This window comes from Ursus americanus, chromosome 4 (assembly GCF_024610735.1).
Source record: "Ursus americanus isolate L20-20 chromosome 4, mUrsAme1.1.p, whole genome shotgun sequence".
In the NCBI taxonomy this organism is placed as follows: domain Eukaryota; kingdom Metazoa; phylum Chordata; class Mammalia; order Carnivora; family Ursidae; genus Ursus; species Ursus americanus.
Genome location: NC_142130.1, coordinates 92554349 through 92574142, shown reverse-complemented (window position 1 = coordinate 92574142; position 19794 = coordinate 92554349). Strand labels below are relative to the sequence as shown.

General features: G+C 41.7%; 1 long non-coding RNA gene across 2 annotated transcripts; it reads right to left on the bottom strand.

Moving 5' to 3' along the window:
* Positions 1-1131: 1131 nt before the first annotated feature.
* Positions 1132-11935, bottom strand: LOC148110303 (uncharacterized). 2 transcript variants are annotated; one of them, XR_015724276.1, is made up of 2 exons: positions 11594-11935; positions 1132-2913 (listed from the first exon to the last, which is right to left on the bottom strand). It is a non-coding gene; the product is annotated as an uncharacterized LOC148110303 (long non-coding RNA). The 2 variants fall into 2 exon arrangements; XR_015724275.1 differs by lacking the exon at positions 1132-2913 and adding an exon at positions 8382-9913.
* Positions 11936-19794: the final 7859 nt, after the last annotated feature.

The following is a 19794-nucleotide window of genomic DNA, read 5'->3' as shown; positions in this document are numbered from 1 at the left end:
TTCTCGACACTGACAGACCTACTTGGAAAGCCACACCTTTCTTCAAAGGAGGCCAGAGCCAACCAAGGGTTTAATTCTAAGAGGCATTGAGAGGGGGTTTTCTGCTATGTATGTCAGGGCAGGAAAATCTGCACATGGAAGATTTGTCTTTCGTTGAGTCATATTTGTTGAAAGCCCAGTAGCTGTTGGGTGTTTAGAGGGGACAAAGCTCACCCCACATGCAGAATGAGGGTGCGCAAGCCAGACGAAGAACTCCAGACCGGAGGAGAGCTCACTGATTGACCAAACGCCAAACCAAGTTCCATACACCGTCCTAAGCCACAAATAGAACCAGTGTGAAGGACAAGACAAATTATCAACAGCAATAATAAATTTTTTAAAAACCCACCATAACCACCAGTGGATTCATTAGCTAGGACCAAAACTCAAATCTCTGTATTTTCTGAATCACTGGACATGGAATAAAATTACAACATTGAAAGGTCCCCAGAACTGAGCAGGCAGCAGTGTGAGCTCATTTGGAACCAATGCTCAACATACAGAGAAGCTCAGAATAGTTTGCCCTAAAGATCCTCAGGTTTGGTAAGACATCATTAGGGCACATCAGCCCGCAAGACTGAACTGCATTCATTACAGAGGACTAGCCTTTGCCTTTAAGATAACAAAATCACCCTGTAGGGCCCTACGTGCTGGGGATTTGCAGACTCCAGCTTCCTTTCATGCTTTTAAACAAGATGGGTGTGTTTGTGTTCATTGTCTGTATGGGATTCTCCCCCCTCCCCCTGAGGCACCTTTTATCTCTGTTCCCTGAGCTAGCATCTATAGTTCTCTGCATTGCCAGCCACCCACCACCCCTCCAAAATAAGTTTCCAGGAAACCTCATCTTCCAAGAAGCCTAAAGAATTATGTTTGTTTCACAACACAAAAGCCGCAGCATGGAGGAGTCATTGTCCACCAGCAGCACACCTCAAAAATATTGGGGTTCTGCTTGACTGCCCCAATAAAGTGAGGATTACAATAAAATGAGTCAAACGAATTTTTTGGTTTCCAAGTGCATATAAAGGTTACATTTGCATCATACTGTAGTCTATTAGGTGTGTAATAGCATTATGTCTAAAAAAAGAAAGTACACACTTTAATTAAAATATATTTTGTTGCTAAAAAATGCTAACCATCATCCAAGCTTTCAGGGAGTCATAATCTTTTTGCTGGTGGAGGGTCCTGCCCTGATGTTGAGGGCTGCTCACTAATCAGGGTGGTGGTCACCGAAGGTTGGCGTGGGCACGGCCATTTCTTAAAATAAAACAATGAAGGTTGCCACGTAGGTTGACTCTTCCTTTTATGATTTCTCTGTAGCATGTGATGCTGTTTGATAACATTTTACCCACAGTAGAACTTCTTTAAACATTGACATTGATCCTCTCAACCCCCACAGCTGTTTTTTCAACTAAGTTTATGTAATATTCTAAATCCCTTGTTGTCATTTCAACAATCTTCACAGCGTTTCCACCAACAGTAGCTTCCATCTCAGGAAACCACTTTCTTTGCTCATCCGTAAGAAGCGACTCCTCATCTGGTGAAGTTTTATCCTGAGATGCAGCAACTCGGTTCCATCTTCAGGCTCCACTGCTCACTCTAGTTCTCTTGCTGTTTCCACCACATCTGCAGTGACTTCCCCCACGGAAATCTTAAACCCCTCAAAGTCATCCATGAGAGTGGGAATCAACTTCCTCCAAACTCCTGTGAATGTTGATATTTTGATCTCTTCCCATGAATCTATGTATGTTCTTAATGGCATCTAGAATGGTGAATCCTTTCCAGAAGGTTTTCAATCTACTTCGCCCAGGTCCATCGGAAGAATCACTGCCTAGGGAAGCTATTGCCTTATGAAATGTATTTCTTAAATAACAGACTTGAGAGTCAAAATTACTCCTTGATCCGTGGACTGCAGAATGGGTGTGGTGTTAGCTGACGTGAAAACAACATTCATCTCAGTGTCCATCTCCATCAGAGCTCTTGCGTGACCAGGTGCATTGCCCATGAGTAGTAGGTCTCAACAGTGGGCTTGAAATATTCAGTAAGCCATGTGGCAAACAGTTGAGCTGTCATCTAGGCTTTATTGTTCATTTACAGAGCACAGGCAAAGTATATTTGGCACAAATTTTTAAGGGTCCTAGGATTTTCAGTGGTCAGTGTATATGGGCTTCAACTTAAAGTCACCAGTAGCATTAACCCCTATGGAGAGTCAGCCTGTCTTTGGAGTTTAAAGCCAAGCTCTCCTCTCCAGCTATGAAACTCCTAGATGGCTCTTCCATTAGACGGCTGTGTTGTCTACACTGGAAATCTCTTGTTCAGTGTAGCCATGAATTGTCTTAGCTAGATCTTCTGGATAACTCACCTTGCAGCTTCTACATCGGCACTTTTGCTTCACCTTACACTTTTATGTCTTGACACAGCTGCTTTCTTTAAACCTCATGAACCAACCTCTACTAGCTTCAGACTTTTCTTCTGTAGCTTCCTCACCTCACTCAGACGTCATGAAATTGAAGAGAGTTAGGGCCTTGCTCTGGCTTAAGGGAATGTTATGCCTGGTTTGATCTTCCATCCAGATCTCCAGAACTTTCTCCATATCAGCAGTAAGGCTATTTTGCTCTCTTACCATTTGTGTGTTCACCGGAGCAGCACTTTTATTTCCTTCAGGAACTTTTCCTTTGCGTTTGTGAGTTGGATAACGATTTGGTGCAAGAGGCCTAGCTTTCAGCCTCTCTCAGCTTCTGAGATGCTTTCTTCACTAAGTTCAGTCGTTTCTAGCTCTTGATTTAAAGTGTGAGACTCGTGACTGTTCCTTTCATTTGAACACTTTGAGGCCCTTGTAGGATTATTAATTCGTATAATTTCAATATTGTTGTGTCTCTGGGGAGAGAGAGGCCCAAGGAGAGGGAGAGAGGTGAGGGAACAGTGGTCAGAGAGCAATCAGAATACTCACAACATTTATCGATTAAGTTCACCATCTTCTATGGACACAGTCTGTGGCACCCCAAAACAGTTATGACAATAACATCAAAGGTCACTGATCATCATAACAAATACAATGAAAATGAAAAAGTTAGAAATATTACAAGAATTATTGAATGTGATACAGAGACACAAAGTGAGCAGATGCTTTGGAAAAATGGTACCTGTAGACTTATGCAACACAGGGTTAACACAAACCTTCAATTTGAAAAAAAAACACCAAAAAACACAATAGCTACAATAAAGAGAAGCACAGTAAAATGAGATACACTTGTACTTCACGAAAAAAACAAGAAAGAGCAAGCCTCAATTACCTTTTTGTTGAGCCCTTCAAAGTGCTACGCCTTCCTTTCTCTAAAGTCACTTCTTGTTCACTAACTCACACAGAGGGATATTTCCATGTGAAACAGTTTGATGAATCAGGGCCATGAGTCTGTTGGGGGTTCCCAGGATAATAGGAAATGGGGTCAAAGGGTTCTGTACCATATAGGTGGAGATTCACCAGAGAATGTGGTCCTGTGACGGTATCTACGAAGCTCTGACTGGAATACTTAAGCCATTCGTTTACGCTTTCCTCAAGTCTCAACTTCAACCTTCTCAATCCTAGAGGCATTTCCCCCTCCCACCTCCCCAACCCAAAGCCCCAGTTTTCTTCAGAGATCAAAAAGCAGAACTGTTTCTGGAACCTCAGAAGAGAGATTCTCCCTATATAGCTGCAAAAATGATTGTAATTTCTTGAAGTCTGTGTTGGGAGGCAGGACGGTCAATACTCTCTTTGTTTAAATAAGATAATGCAAATCAGATGCAAAACTTTTAAGCTTTTGAAGATGTCTAGCATGAATGAGAGATATTTATGCAATGAGGCACTGTAAGAATTTTTATTGGTGGCAGCTTTTCAATTAAGTGTGTGTTCACTAAACATGGAAGCAGATGAGAACCAACAATAAAAATTGTTCCAAGGGAATCTCCATAGCACAAACTGAGCGGATCATACGGGGCTGGTGCTTTAGGCTTTGGCATGGGCGGCTTTATTATTCCAGAAGAACTTCCTTGATTTCCAAGGTTTGCCTGAAAAAAACATTTCTTTAGACCAAATGATTTATGGATCCCCTGTTATGGGCAAAATATGTCATTGGAATACCTCATTTGAGGACCTAGTGTCTACTACCCATTAAGTGGATTGTTATTGTCCACCTGGTGCAAGCCAAGGCACTCACTCAGGTCCCCCAACTGAAGCCTCTCTCCTCCAGCTATCCCAATTCTTTTGATGTTTCCAATATGCTTTGCTGATTCCTTGTTCTGCATCATTGTTATTAAGTCATATTTCCCTCTCCCTGAAGAATACCCACCTGCCAATTCTCCACAAATTCATGTTTTAACTTTCTTTAAGATCAGAGAGAAAGGAGGTTTCAAAAAGTGTTCCTCTGTCTTCCCCATCACAATTTTGCAATTCATTCTTTAACTACTGCCTTCAGAACTTACAGAAATAATCCATAAACTAAAATATTGATCTTGTTTACATTTTATTGGCAATTGCTCCTCAGTTTTTGCATATATGCATATTTCAACTGTCTAGTCCTTTCTTTGGAAGTGAAGTCTGTGTCTTCTTTAAAAAAAATCTGTGTTAAGTATAATCTGGAATCAGATTAGTAATTCCTATCATGTTAGACATGACCTACCCATTAGAGTCTTGATCACTCCACTCTCATGTTGACTTCCAAGATCATGCATCATTCTCGACAACACACAAACATGCTTTCAAATAGCTTTTCTTTTAAAACCCCTTCCCTAGACTCTACATCATCTCCAACTGCTGCTCTATTCCTCTGACATCACAATTACTCTGAAGAGTTGTGTAAATTCACTCCACTTTCTCACTACATATTCTCCCTCCAAACTACTCCATTCAGGATTTTGGAAACTACTCTGGTTAAGGTCACCTACAACTTCCATCTCACCAAGTCTAATGTTGAATTCTCATACTGAACCTCACTAAAACTCTTCCCAGTGTTGGACACAATAATCACTCCCTCCTGTTTCACCTGACTTTCAGAGGACCACACTCCCCAGATTGTTTTCCCACCATCTCGGTTCAGTGGCTGGTACTTGCTCTTCTTCCTCACCTCTGAGCATTCTCATAGTCTTGACTGCATTACTTAGGATGTTCTTTTAAACTTATATGAGGTCCTGACTTTAATCCTCTTAATCCTAGAAGCAATTCTCAATTGCCCCAATATCCCAGTTTTCCCAAGAGCATATAGGGATTTGTTCCTGGACCTCATCTCCATCTACACTTATCTTCCAGGTCATATTTTCCAGTTGCATACCTTTAATTACCATCTATATGTTGATGGCTCACCAATTTACATTCCCATCCTCAACATTTCCCCCGAATTCTAGACTTGTACATCCAACCACCTACTCGGCACTGCCAACTGGGATGTGTTTGCATACATAGGCCAAACTTATGACAAAACAATCCACAAATGTTTCACTATCTCCCCTTTAGCTTACAAGGTTCTATTTCTCCCCCTCTTTCATGTACTTCTTCCTGGCGAGCAAAAAAGCTGAAAGGCTGGGAACTTTATCTACCAGGCTTATCTGCCTTTCATTTGCCTCTGGGTGGTCCATTGCGATAACTCCTCTCAGCGCTATGGGCCAGCTGTGATCATCATCACCAATTTCCTGAACTTTCCTAATCTCTGGGTGGAAGCAACAACATCTACATTCACTGGACCAGCGATGTTGGCAGAACCGAAAGTCACCAGGCATCTCCCCCAACTTGTGTTTCCTCAGCTCTTCCGATGTTTTTGTAAGCACTCAATTCCCTATATTAAATCTCTTTCTGCTTAAAATACCTAGAGTGGTTTCTTTTTCCCTATATGAATGCTCACTGATATGGTTTCCCATCTTCTCAGTTAATAACACCAACATATACTCACTTGCAAAGAACCAAAATTTAGGAGTCATCCTTGACCCTTTGTTTTCCTCTTCACATCTTGCATTTGATCCAGGAAAAAGTCAGCCTGGATATTCCTCCAAAATGTGTGCGGAATCCCACTCCCTCGCACCTCAAGTACAAGATCCAAACCCCTTACTTCAGCCTGTAAGGTCTTGAAACCCTAACCCTCACCCACCTTAATGAAGTCCGCCCCTCAGCCATCTCCTTGCTCCAGCTATAATGGTCTCCTTGTTTTTTAATGAACACGCCAAATTAATCCGCAGTGTATTTAATATTTTCTGTGCCTTGATTCCTTTATACCTTCCTGTGGCTTGTTCTTCCAGTTCATTTAGGTCTCTGTTCAAAAACTGCCTCCTTAGATAAGACTTTCCAAATTACCCATTTAAAATAGCCCCTCAAATACTCCTTCTCTGCTCCTTTACCTTATTTATCACTATCTGAAATTGTACTATTTACAAAACTTCGTTGGGCTTATGTCCTCCACTAGAATGTTTGCTCTAAGAGAGCTTGGTCAGCTAGCTCACCACTGTACCCATTGCTTAGATTTGCACTTAGCACATGGTGGGCATTCTATAAAAAGTGATTGAATGCGTAATTGGATGACCTTGCTCCTCTGTTCATAGAACTTGAACTTCCCAAGAGGCACAGTTAGCTGATTTCCTCAGGATATTCTCTCTGTTAGCTAGCCACAACCATAAGACCCTGGTGAAATCAAAAGGAAACTTCCAAAATTACAAAGTTATTGAGGGCACAGACCACTTTCCTGACCTACACCTAAACTCATAATAGGGATTCAGCTGAAAATAAGGAAAATCCATCTAAATGTTCCTCAGAAGCATTTTCTCTATGCATGGGTTTTAAAAGTTACTTATAATAGCATACAGCACATCAATATATAACATCCTTAAATTGAAAGACATGGCCCACATTTCCTTGGCAGGAGTCCATCTAGTGGATTAACCCTTGATAAGCAAATGCATATCATGTGTCAAGATCAATGCTGCATGCTATACGTGTGAGGTGATGGACAATGGAAAGTCAATGAAGAACAGATAGCAATGGAAAAATACAAGTTAAGAAATAAAATGATCTAAAGGCCAATGAAACTTATTTGACTGCCAATTTTCTGCCTTGGCAGAATTATTTCTGAGAAGCCAAAAATAGCAGGGGAGATTTGAAAGGCATTAAGCAAGAAATTCAGAATGAAATGCTAGAAGCATGACTTCCAAGAGCTAGTAAATAATGATATATTTGCATTTTTAACTATTCCCCACCACCACAAAGGGTGTAATTGCTTCCATATAAAAGCTCCTTGATATCGGCCCAAGATGCTAAACTGTGTCTATTTACATGGATACTGATGATCTCACTGCTCAGGGCTGTAATTATTGGAGGAGCTGTACCATGTTATCTCTGCTAAGTAAAGCAGAGAAGATGTTTCCTGCGAAAGCACTGTTGAAAAAAAGTCCTTTGCCTTAAACAAAGAAGGAAAGTGAAGTTGGCCACATAATACATAGTATTAACTAAATATGCATATACATAAGTGTATATAAATACATAATATGAATAACTGTGGAAGTTATTAATTCTGTTCTCCAAGTATTATCTCTCCCCCTCTAGGCACATCATTCATTTTTTTTCCTGCTTCCTTAAGGCTCTACTTGACTACTTAAGAATTTCCAACCAATAACATCTAAACATAAACAATATATTCATCACTGCAGCATAACTAGATTTTCCTATCTGAGTGCCAGATACCTTGTTAAGCATTTTACATGTATTAACGCATTAATTCTCACAATAACTATATGAGGTAGGTATTTTATTATTTCCCCTTTACAGATGAAGAAAATGAGGCCGAGAATAGTTAAGGAGTTTTCCCGTGGTCAAAATCTACCAAGTGGCAGAGCTTAGATTAGAACCTGTGGAGTCAGGCCTCGGCACCTATGCTCTCAATCACACAAATAATGAGAAGGTCTTTCATTTGTGCAAGGAAGCAAAGTGAAGTCATCTGTTTGGGGAGAAGCATATTTATATAGGACAGTCAACCCAGGGGTCTATGAGTCCATAGTAGCTTCTTATCATGGAGTTATCGGGGACTGTACTAAAGTCTTATTTTATGAATGGAACTGTATTAGTCAGTCTGTCTCTGGGAAAGAAGAAAGAAGAAGGAAAGAAAAAGAAAAGAAAAGGAAAGGAAAGGAAAGAAGGGAGAGAGAAAAAAGAACGAAAGAAAGAAAGAAAGAAAGAAAGAAAGAAAGAAAGAAAGAAAGAAAGAAAGAAAGAAAGAAAGAAAAAGAAAAAGAGAGAGAAAGCCTTATTAGAAGGAAATGCCTCATATAGTTTTGGAGTCTGACAAGTCCAAAACTGCAGTGTGGAGACACAGGAGACACAATCACGCAGGTGAAGTCCAAAAGTAGAATTTTCTTTTGCTCAGAAAGTCTGGTCTTTTTGTTCTATTCAGGCCCTCAACTGTTTGGATGAGACCCACCCACATTATGGAGGGCAATCTGCTTTAGCCCAAGCTCATCAATTTAAATTTAATCTCATACAAAAGAACCTTCCAAGCTGACACATAAAATGAACCATCACAGGAATACAGGACCTGGAGGGGTTGAGTCAGTAGTCCAAGTTTACATGACAAAGCCAATATCAGAGCTCAAGTCTTCTGGTTCCCCAGTCAGTATGACCATAACACCACACTGTCTCCCTGTGAAACCATGAGACCCATGTGCCGCCCTCGAGGAAAGGGGTATGGAGAGAGAGGTGTCCTGTTCTTTAATTCTTCTGTCGAATGGCAAGAACACAAAGAAGCTTTGATTCCTTTTTGTCAATTCTTTCATAGTTGATGCTTCAAATGAAAGTTTTTATAAATAGGAATGGTCTGCTATTTACTGCTTCAAAAAAAGGAAACACAGGAACCACAAAACGTGGCTTACGATTAGGTAAGGGATATGATTTTTCCAAGCAGTAGCACTCTTGTTTATGAGAACTGATGCTTGACCCCCTCAACTAAGAAAGACTGATCTAGCCCACAATAAGGAGTACGAGTCAGACTGCATTTGAGCTCATCTGAAAATTGCATTGTAATTGCTTCTTTTATCTTAGACTCTCATGACTTCTTCCTAAATGATACTTCTTGTCCCCCTGCCACATGCCACACTTTGTGACATTAACAAAGCCGGTGTCAAACGTTGTGCTTGCCGTAGTATTGGTGAAAACTCAGACGCTCAGAAACATATCTTGCTCGAGGTTAAAGGCATTGTTCCATCGCCTACACGTGCAAGATACATGTATGGACATGAGCCGGAAAAACCTCAAGGCACAGACTCTGTATAGAATGATGTAATCAGGAAGTCTGAGAACTGAAAGTTTCAAAAGGTTTATCCAAAGTCAACCGTTTTTTCCCTAAGAGCCCCATTGCCACATTATTTCATGCCAATAACTACTAAATGGAGCACTTCCTAGGGGCAAAACACTATTGAGCACTTTCCAAGTATTGATTCCTTTCTCTCATTCCTCCCTGAGGTCGGTATGATTATGCCCAGTTCACAGATGTGGCAACTGAGGTGCAGAGAGATGAAGTGACTAGCTCAGTGTCACCCCCACTAGCAAGTGTTGGAGCAGAAACCGATCCTCTCGTCATCTAGACTGGGGGTTAGCAAACATTTCTTGTGAAGGGCCAGATAGTAAATATTTCAGGCTTTGTGGGCCACACATTCTCTGTGGCAACTTCTCAGCTCTGCCGTTATAGCAAGAAAGCCGTGGAAAACACGTGAAGGAATGAGCATGGGTGTGTTCCAGTAAGTCTTTTATGGATACTCGTGAGTCACACAAAAACGGCAGCTGCCTGGATCCGGCCCATGGGCTATGGTTTGCCAAACCTTCATCGAGACCATCACAGGTTCTGACTTGACGAAGAACTGCAGAATGAATCTAGGAATTCAGAGTGAAACATGTTGTTTCTATCAGCCAATCAGAAAGCTGTAATTATCAAGTAAAACATTGAAAAGAAAGACCTTATCTCCACTTAAAAGTGGGTTTAAGTACCAGCGAACAGGCAACTGAGATGTTGGGGTATGTATGTGGAGCAAAGTGAGTTTGACTTTGGGCCTAAAGTTCTACTCACAGATGTTTGTTCTGGAAAGAGAAAACAGAGGGGCTGGCTGGGAAATGGCAGCACCATTCAGAAAGCAGGTGCAAGACCATGCCCTTGGGGAGAGTGAATGTTCCTCTTGGTTTTCCTCTTTCTTTCTCAGTCCTAGCAAGACTGATATGAGAATGTCCCCTCGCCTTCCCTACGGTGAGTAAAGTAAGCTTGAGACATTGAAAAAGCTCAAGAGGGGACGGAAGCGCCTATGGGTAGGCAAAGGCCAGCTCTACTTTCTGGGCAAAGGAGTCCAGTCAGTCTTTGGGTTTTGAAGCCCTGGGCTCCCAGGGAGCGGTTGGGGTGCCACCATAAAGGAGAGAGACAACAGGAGACCTAGTATCCCAATGGGCTGAGCACTAAAAGCTGACACCCTCTGGGTCAAATCATGGTGTCCCATGAGCAGAGCTTGGCCCTGAGGCACATCGTCTTCCGTGGAAGAGACACAATTGTGTGGTCAGTGGCTACCCCACAGAACCTTTCAGGTGGATGGAACCAGGGGTGAGCCCAAGCCATGCGACTGCTGGCACCAATCCAAGCCCAGCTGTGTGTGTGGGATTGGAGTAAGCTTGGCCCCTTTCCATCATGTCAATCCCACCAGGCTCCTGAGCAATTTGCAGAGGAGACAGCCTCAAGGGGGAGATGTTGGACTTTCAGACAAGATGGACCTTGAAGGGCAAATCCATTTTTAGTCAGGAAAGAAAATGAATAGATGGGAAGTGTTTGCACCCAAGCTCTGGGAAGCCTTCACTGGGTTATCTGAGGACTAAGTGAGATCTTGTATTTGGAGACTTCCTCATGTGGCCTGATGTGCCCTGGGAAATAAAAACTGTTCACCTCCATGCCCCCCACTTGGACATTCTCCTCCCCCATTAAGGACGAGAGAGCCTCATACAGGCTCTGCAGATTCACTCCTTGAGTCTCTGGGTTGAGAAACCGGCCCTCGCTCACTGGGCCTCCTGCAGGGGCAGCCCTGGGCAGCCAGCCGGCAAGTCTATCTTCTCTTTGCCTTCTGCTTCTCCGTGCTAGCCCTTATCACCCCTTCTTGGAACACCAAACTCCTCCCCTCGGAACCCAGACATCTCCGTGCCCTTCCATCCTCGAGCTCCGGGACTCCCAGATTCCCAGCTGGATAAGAGGGCAGTTGGAAGACCATCTGAGGGACTAGTTACCCAAAAGCAGGTGGACAGGGTGGGGCACCGGTGGAGTGAGACACCGGACGTGGGTCCCGAGGGAAGGCACCTGGTGCCGTGTGCAGTTCTGCAGGCATTGCCCTCTCTGTTCTTGTTGACTGTCTAGAGGGCTGGGGAGAAGGGGCTGGTGTGAGGTCTGTCTCATCATTCTGGTTATGGACAGTAGGGAACTTACCAACATGAGAAGAGAAAATCAAAAGTCACGTACATTTGAAACTTTGAAATTGCTTTATCATCTCAGCCTCATTACCAAGAAGCATAATCATGATTACTTACAGTCACTAAGGGTCACAATTACTTCTTCTCCCAGTGTCCTGTATTCCCGAATTGATACCTCAAGACTTGTGGTTGCAGCTCTGATGAATGGGGCCGTCTCCACAAGCTGCATGTGCACTTTTGCATTATCTCTAGGTGATCATTCTTGAAGGACTTACTGTCTTCTTTTAACGAGAGACAGGACACTGGTCCCAAGAGGTGACTCTGCAGACCAGGAAGCAGCTCCTGGATCTCTTATCAGCCCGGATCTTCCAGGTCACTGTCTTAGCATTTCTTTGTATGCTGACGCTCTGACTCCTGGGGCCTTGCCAACCTGAAGAGACTGTCCCTCACAGGGCTGGCCAATTCCTAGAGATAGTAAATGATTGACCTGCAAGCACACTTTCCACATGCGAGCCAACCAATACAGAGCCCATTCCCGACCACCTCCTTTACTGGGCTCTCACACTCTGGGCAACGATCCCCCTGCCCTGACCCCTCTAGGGTCAAGAGCCAGACAACTAGAGAGAGCCCCTACAGCCCGGAGCCCACCAAAATTATTCAAGCTGGCCAATCCTGTGCCTGCTTACTCTGCTGCGTCTGTTCCTTCCCATGGAAACCACGATAAAGGCTCTTGCCCATGTCCTTTCTCTGTCATTCTGCCTCCCGAACCACCCAATGCTTCCCATATGGCCCTGCATGGCGTGGCCTGGCCTCTCCCCTTGGGAACTGTGAGTGACATGCCATCTTTTCAATGGCAGTCATCTGATCGACTGGCTTCACCATATTTGAATAATAATAAAATCTACATTTTAAAGTAGTCTCGTCCCCAACATCCTCGGGCTCCTGTAATAGCTGAAAATGACCCAAACCTGCCTGCCTCACGGAAGTTCAAGCGCAAAGGTGCAAAGAAATGGCCTGGAGGGGGAGAACGGGCTTCAGAGTAGCTTCTGGGGGGGCCTGAGTTTGTCCCCTGCCCCCTCGCCTGTGGAGCTGGGTGGTTACTGAGCCTCTCTGTGCTTCGGGCCCCTCGTCTGCAAAAAAGAGGCTCAACTGGGTTTCAACTAAAAAAACCTGAAAAAAGATACCTCAAAAGTTTGTATCATGCAATAAACACTCAAAACGAGTATTGTTGCTGGCAACATGATTCTTCTTCAATAATTGGTTACCCACTTTCTTTTTTTAACAGTAGGCCAAATCTTATCTGAATGAAGATTGCTATTTTCCCCTTGTCCTCAACTATTCTCTTAAACATTTGATTTGCATGTGGTCATGAGAAAGCGTATAGACCTCATTAATCATTAAAGCTTCAAAACCTTTGGGTTAGACTTTGGAGCTCAAGTGGTGTTTTCCTGACTTGAAAGGTAGGGCATCCAAGAACAGCTCTGCGGACGGACCCCAGCTGGAGAAGCACAGCATTAAAAATTAAACACTGTTCATAGGGGTGATCGCTTCATACTGACAGAATCATGAAGCCAACACATCGGAGCCAATACAAATGGGGGCCCTGAGATATCACAGAAACGCATGAGGCTATTACCAAATAATGCATGTTATGAACATAAATATGTAGAGGTTGATGGAATCTAAAGGAAACTGCAGGAAATAATCCTTCTCAAAGAGAGATCCCCAGGGATACTTATAAAGTAGTTTTAAAGTAATTCAGACCATCTTGTAGATTAAAAAAAAAAAAAGTCTCTGCAAATAGACCATTTTCTTCTGGATGCACAACTTTGATTAAATCAGCTTTCTGGATGAAAGAATTTATCCAGGCTCCATATTATAAACCTCAAATCTTGGGCATGACAAGTGACTAAATCAATAGTGAGAAAGGATTTGCCCCTCCCCCACTGACACCTGCAGTCTCAGCATCCTGGGCAAGACCTGTGCTCTCACCCAGGGCCTGTGCTCAAAGCCCTGCACACTTGATTTAATTCTCTGCTGTCTTGCAAGTCTTACGCTTTTTGAACAATGTGCCTGCATTTTCATTTTGCATTGGGCCCTTCAAACTATGTGACCAAACCTGTTGACCCCCCATTTACTGCCCAAGGGATAAAGGGTACAATTCAGGTGGTGAAACACCCCCCCCCCCCCCCGCCCCGAGGCTGCCTTGGGAACTGTGGAGGGCCATCAGGGCACCCTGACAGGAAGCTGGCTATTCAGAGAACCACATTCTGGTAGAAATATAATGAGCAAATAGAAAATCATTAAAAATTTAGCAGATACCAGCTTAGAAAAGATGAAGCATCCTAATTCAATTGAAAATACCAGAACAAAAGAAAATGAAAAGCTCGCATTTTTTTTTTCCAAACCCTAACAGCTGGCTCTTCTCTCTTGTTTATCTTGGCATCTGATTCTTTATTTGGTAGCAAATTAATCTGGGTAGTGATCCCTATCGTCAGTCTTCTGAGTGGTTGAAAAGGCTGATTTTATTACAAGAGGCTAATTCTTGGATGCCTGCAGCCTGTTGGAAGATACAGAGCAGGCAGGGCAAGTGCCTTATGTTCTTTGCAAGGTCAGTGGTCCAGAGAACTAATGTCTTGTATCTAAACAAACAACATACCTGATTCCAGCTCCAAGCCCTTTCTCTTTGTCTTTGGCATTGGAAACCGCAAACGGGATCACACTGGTAATCATTGATCACACAGGGAACAGACACAGAGATCCAGTTTGCTCTTAGCACCTCCCATCTCTTTCCGGGGTCCCTGTTTCCTTGTTGTGAGATGCCCCTAATCCCCAGGTCCCCCTTAGCTCAGATAGTGCTCTGAGGCTCCCTTCTTCTGTGGGATGCCTGACCGCCCTTCCAACCTTCCACTTGCCAAGACCCGCAGTCTCTAACCTCAGGACTCCTCCCTCAGCCCCTCCTCCCTGGAAAACACTAGACAAATGGGACAGCAGACAACGATGATGTGACAATGGCAATCAAGGAATGCTTGCATTTCACGAGAGGCGACTCCCGGATAGGGAACCCACAGGCACTGCTGCACACGTGGGGGCTCTAGGGATACTTCCACACGTGACAAGGACATGATCGGGAGTAAGATGGGCTGGGAGAAAAGCTGTTGAGATCTACCTAAAATATTATATTTTGTTTAAATGTTTGAAAACGTATGTTATTGGGGAAAAAAGATGGTTTCTTCCGCTGAGACTGTCAGACTCCAACTGAGAGAAACTGGTGGGTCTCCAGGGGTGTGGCCTGGCTTCCCAAAGACATATCTCAGTGGCAATGGCGTATTTGCTCCACTGGTTTCTTATTTAAAATACAAATAAGAAAATTAAAACTTTTTAGGAAGCTAGGCAATCAGAAACACCGAGGAATAAAGGTTAGTCCCAATCAAGTATTAAAGGAGGTCAGCATTACACCAGAATTTAGACAGTCTGGACACACTGAGAGACTTGGAAATGTGTAGAAGCATGGCTGAGTGTCCTGTCCAGGGAGCCCCTCTGGGCTGTCCCCACCTTTCATTGTCCTTGAGCTCCCTTACAGCTCCCTAAGTGACAGAATGCTGCCTGTCAGACAGTTGGTTTCACCCATAAAACTCAAATGAACTGTGTCCAGTGGAAATGCGGTTAATCTTTGCTCCAGGAATATCAACCCATTTTAACTCACATTAGCGTCTCTGATTTCCTGAGCGTGTATGTTGAATTCTTGTTTGACCTGATTGTGGCACCTTGGTGGTTCCCTCATTAGTTCATGAGTTAAATCTTTAACACACGTTCGTTTTAAAATTATATGAGAATCATTATTTTATCATTTAAAAAAAACTCTCATAACCAGATTCCTACTCAGTAATCTGCGATGGTCGTGGCAAAGGCTTGGTTTCTTTTAAAGCTGGTGTGGAATTGTTCAAATTTATCTGGACCATCCGTCCTTAGAGTTCAAAGTCCTTCTAAAGGAGACTTTCTTCTCCAGGTGCATCAGCGACCAAAGACCCTAAATTTCTGCATTTGCAGCCAAAGAGTGAGAGTTTTAGAGTGGTTTTTATGTGTTTATTTGTTTTATGTTTTCTGTATTTTTGTTTTTGGAGGATAACATTTATTGAATGGAAAAAACCCCATCTGTTTTCAGTTTACTTCCAGTTTTTATGAGGAATGATACTGAATTTTATTGCCTTTCCAGCCTTTGTGGTAATATGGTGTTTCTATATGACTTTTTTAATGTAGTGAGTTGCATTAATAGACTTTTCTGGGGTCAAGGCAGGCCTCATTCCTGGTTATAATTGATTTTTAATATTAAATTTACTAATATTTCATTTAGGATTTTCACATATGCTTATAAGGAGAGGTTATTCTTTTTTCCTTTTCTTTTTTTTTTTTTTTAAAGATTTTATTTATATATTTGACAGACTTAGAGACAGCCAGCGAGAGAGGAAACACAAGCAGGGGGAGTAGGAGAGGAAGAAGTAGGCTCATAGCGGAGGAGCCTGATGTGGGCTTGATCCCATAATGCCAGGATCACGCCCTGAGCCAAAGGCAGACGCTTAACCGCTATGCCACCCAGGCGCCCCTCTTTTTCTTTTTCTTTTTCTTTTCTTTTCTTTCTTTTTTTTTTTTTGTATCTGTGAAGCTTTGGTATCTAGGTTATACTAACCTCACAGAATGAGTTGAGGACTTCCAATTTTTTTCTAGGCTTAGAATGCGTTTGTATATAAAATTTTAACAATAAGTGGTTTATTCAAATCTTCCGCTTCTTCCTGAGCTATTTTGGTAAATTATAATTGTTAGAAAATTATCTAAGATTCAAAATTATTGGCATTGTATTCTCCAGTGATATTAAAAATACTGACTATATCCTATACTTATATGTTCTTTTTCATTCTTAATATTGTTTCTTTATGTTCTCTCAATTTTTTTTCCCCAGGATAATCTCACCCAGAGTTTGTCTGAAAAGGTTTTTTAACCTTTTCAGAAAACCACCTTTCGGCTCTCTTGATCTTTCATCTTCTTTATTTTTGTCTTCTTGCATTAATCTGAGGTTGTCTTTTGTCTCTTGTTCATGACATAGAATATAAGAGAACAACTCTGTGCTTCTTGAAATGTTTTCTACTTAAAAAACTTCATTATGCAAACATGACACAAGCTCAAGGTCAACAAATATTTCAAAAAGGATTCTAGCCATTTTGATTGATATTCAAGTACAGGCTTGTGGAAATTATGCATTCAGCCAGTGGTGGTTTCAACAGGGCATGGATTACATTGGAAATGTCACCTGTAACAAGATAAATAGTAAACACAGGGGTATTAGATGAAACCATGAACACATATTCATTCGGACAATATAAACACTTGTTTCCAAATTCATTCATTCAACATTCATACCAGGAGTATTTAGGGAGTACTGTCAGGATATTGGCAGTTCACTGGTAGATTATACCAAGGAGTCCCTGCTCTCTTCAAGTCTGCATTGTAGAAAAGGAAACAGATAATAAATAAGAAAATGTTTAAAAAATATGTAATGCAATTTCAGATAGATTTGGGTGTTCTGAAGAAAATAAATCAGGATCAAAGGATCGGGGATAAGTTGTTTTATATTCTCTCCTGATGTTGAAGGATATCTAGTAATGAATTTACTTTTATATGTTTTATGGACTTTGTAAGTCATGTCTAGGCAGAATCAATGAATATAGTGGTGAGAAAGACGGTGGGAATCATTATAAAGTTCTTGAATTTTTGTCAATGTCCATACCATCCTGAGTGCTTCTGATCTCATCTGATCTTGGAAGTTCTATGAACTCTTATAGGCTGGGTTAACTGTATGAAACCGATAGACTTCTCCACTTGATTTTAGGACAAGAACACAAAATAAACATTAAAGAGCAGACTACTTTATCTACTTTGTGAAATATGTTGGGAGTTTCAGCTAAACACCTGAAGATCTTAAAAGGTTATATTTGCCAAAAGCATGTAAATTGAGTAATGCCTAATCACTCTACTTGCCTCTTCATTTGGAGGCCCTGGCAGAAGGGCAGCATCTTTTGGCTCCAGTGACTTCTGCTAAAATTAGTCCTGGTTGCCCAGCCCACGTTTACCAGGCATAGCCAAGGTTTATCCACCTAACCCATCTCCTCCTTAACCCCTTTCTTCTGTGCTCTCCTCTGATTCTGTCACAAAGATATTTTCTGTGGGCGGTAGTAGGGTTGATGTATGTGCAAATTAAAGAAATAATACACAAAACACACCCTTCTCTTTAAATTTTCTCCTTTTGAATATGAACATATGGATATGTGTTGACAGTTTCAAAATATATTTTGCCTAAATTCTTCAGTTTTCCTTGAGGGTTATTAAGCCAGATCTCCACTGACAAAATGAAGTTGGGGATATAAGGTATTACTTGTTAATTTAGTTTAAAAAAATGAAACCAGATTTTCTAAAATTATGTAGGGAATTTAAGAAAAGTTTCTTCCCATGACTGGATTGTTCAGGTAGTTGTCCCAGTTATTTCAGAAATTGTGATTGCAGATGTCCAGTCCTTTTGAGCTATAATCACTCTTTGTGATCTCAACTCAAATTTAGTAGCGGAAAAACCAAACTGACATCCATATTGGAAGTGAAGTAAGAGAGACACGGTTTCAGGAATCATGTATTTTTATTTGAGTTACAAATTTTAGCAACTATATTGAACTCAAAGAATTACAGGAATTCGGCCTATAGAGCACTTAAGTGAAAGAAATGCAAAGAAGAAAAGGACTAAAAATTAAGAAAGAGGCCAATCGTTACCAATAAACCATTGCCTCCTCTTCCATAAGTTGTTTGATATCTGTATCTCTCAGTTTAAAAGAATAAGTGGATGGATGGATGGATAGATGGATGGATGGATGGATGGATGGTGGATGGAAAAATGATGGACTAAAAATAGATAAATAGATGAGTTGATCGTGTAGACTGACTGATTTTGGATGACTGGAGAATGAATGAATGATATTCGTTAGTTTCTCTGTCCTGTACACCCCTAAAGTTGTGGATGTGTTTCCTGAGTATCAGCCTGAACCATGATTGTGAACAATAAATATACAAAAAACCCTAAATATTCTCTACCTTATGGGAATCTATAACTAAATGGTGAGGCGAGTTAAACCACATATGCTAAACCATAAAAATGGGAATCAAGTGAAAAATTATGGGACATAGACTTTGGATGCTGAAGGCATTCAAAGATTGGTGAAGTCTGTTCTCTAATTCAGCATACTTGCCACTTTACTCCTGATCCAGAGGAGAAAAAGGTAGAGCAGATCAAAAAATGGGATAAAAGGGTCAGACCCTTAAAACAGAAGGAAAGTCAAGATCAGAGTAGAATTGGTAGGGAAGCTCAGGTCTTTGAGCCTTTCTGGGTGTTGATCTACTGTCAACTGTCCTAACATTCACGTGTGATGCCTGTCATGGTTAGTTTTATGTGTCAACTTGACAAAGCTCTAGTACACAGATATTTAATCAACTACTAACCTAAGTGTTGCTATGAAGGTATTTTGTAGATGTACTTACAACTACAGCTGCTTGACTTTGTTAAGAAAACTATCCTCAATAATATGAATGGGCCTCACCCAACTGAGGACCTTAAGAGCAAAAACTGAGGTTTCTCGAAGGAGAAGAAATTCTGTCTCAAGACTGCAGCACTAACTCTTGCTTGAGTTTCCAGCCTGCCAAGCTGACCTACAGACTTTGGACTTGCTAGCCCCGACACTGCATGAACCAACTCCTCAAAATAAATCTTAAAAAAAAACACTTTTTAAAACAAAATTTCAAAAATCTCTATTTATCTAGCCATCTAACTGGCAATTGGTCTTGTTTCTCCGGGGAACCCTGATGATACAGTGCCTTATTTCAATATAAACAAATTTCCCACTGGTGTGGGACACAGGTGCAGCCTGGATGTCTGTTGTGGCTTGATTTTTATGACAATTTTTATGGACATTTTCAGGACAATATGGGAAGCTTGGTGATGATTTGACGGGGTTCTGAAATTAGGCAAAGCAGGTAAAATGACTGGAAATGAGCCTACATGCCTGGTCCTTCAGTGATGTTTTCCACCCAACCTTCCTTGAGTTCTTAGTGCGATGATGTTTATGAGAGAAAGAAGAAGCACATTCCTCTCCAACTCTTTCCACTCTGCTCCTTCTGTAATGTAATTAAAGCTTTCTAATATCAGGGAGTTAAACACTTGAAAGATTTTCTTAAGGGAAGGCAAGAAATGTAAAGCATTTCAATTTTAATTAAAAAGAAGAACC